The sequence below is a fragment of the Camelina sativa genome, chromosome 9, assembly GCF_000633955.1.
Source record: "Camelina sativa cultivar DH55 chromosome 9, Cs, whole genome shotgun sequence".
Taxonomy (NCBI): Eukaryota; Viridiplantae; Streptophyta; class Magnoliopsida; order Brassicales; family Brassicaceae; genus Camelina; species Camelina sativa.
Genome location: NC_025693.1, coordinates 24,209,164 through 24,210,260, shown reverse-complemented (window position 1 = coordinate 24,210,260; position 1,097 = coordinate 24,209,164).

Genomic DNA, 1,097 nt, shown 5'->3' with positions numbered 1-1,097 from the left:
GAGGAGGAGAGATCTTGAGTTTCAGGTAGGAGACAGAGTGTACCTCAAGATGGCCATGTTGCGGGGTCCGAACAGGTCATTGTCAGAGACTAAGTTGAGTCCAAGGTATATGGGTCCATTCAGAGTGATTGAGCGGGTTGGACCAGTGGCATATAGACTGGAGTTACCTGAGGTGATGCGTGCATTCCATAAGGTTTTCCACGTGTCTATGTTGCGGAAGTGTCTCCGTGAGGGTGAGCAGGTGTTAGCAAAGATTCCTGAGGATCTTCAGCCTAACATGACATTGGAGGTGAGACCAGTGAGGGTTCTCGAGAGGAGGATCAAGGAACGTCGGAAGAAGAAGATTCTTTTGATGAGAGTCCTGTGGGACTGTGATGGTATTGAGGAGCAGACTTGGGAGCCTGAGGCAAAGATGAAGGCAAGGTTTAAGAAGTGGTATGAGAAGCAAGCCGCGACTTGAACTTGTCTAGCTTGGTCCCGTCTGTAATCCGTGGCTGGAGCGGGAATGGAGTATTCCAGCCCATCACTCTTGTTACTCGGTCGCTTGGGGTGGTTGGTTGTGCGACTCAGTAACAAGGTGAGGTGGTGTTCGGGGTACAAAGTTTCCGTGAGACGGGGTTTTGGAGGAAAATTTCCTGAAATAGAAGTTTCCAAAAGTAGAAAGTTTCCAAAAATGGAAAGTGCTAAATATGGAAAGTTTTACGGGAGTTAGAATTTGTCCATTTTAGCGGTGGAGAGCCTTGGAGGGGCTTGTGTGTGGCCTTAGTGACGGACTTTTGAGTCAGTGTGCCAGTGTGTGGCGGTCTTTTTAGACATTGTGTGGTCTTTGTGACGGGCTTTTTAGCCAGAGTTGCTTTGTGACGGTCCTCTTTAGGACATTTGTTTGGCCTTGGTGGCGGTCCTCTTTAGGACATTTGTTTGGCCTTTGTGGTGGGCTATTTAGCCAGAGTGCCTTTGTGACGGTCTTTCGGGACAGATGGTCTTTGTGATGGTCCTTCGGGACAGATGGTCTTTGTGACGGGCTTTTTAGCCAGAGTGTCTTTGTGACGGTCCTCTTTAGGACATTTGTTTGGCCTTGGTGGCGGTCCTCTTTAGGA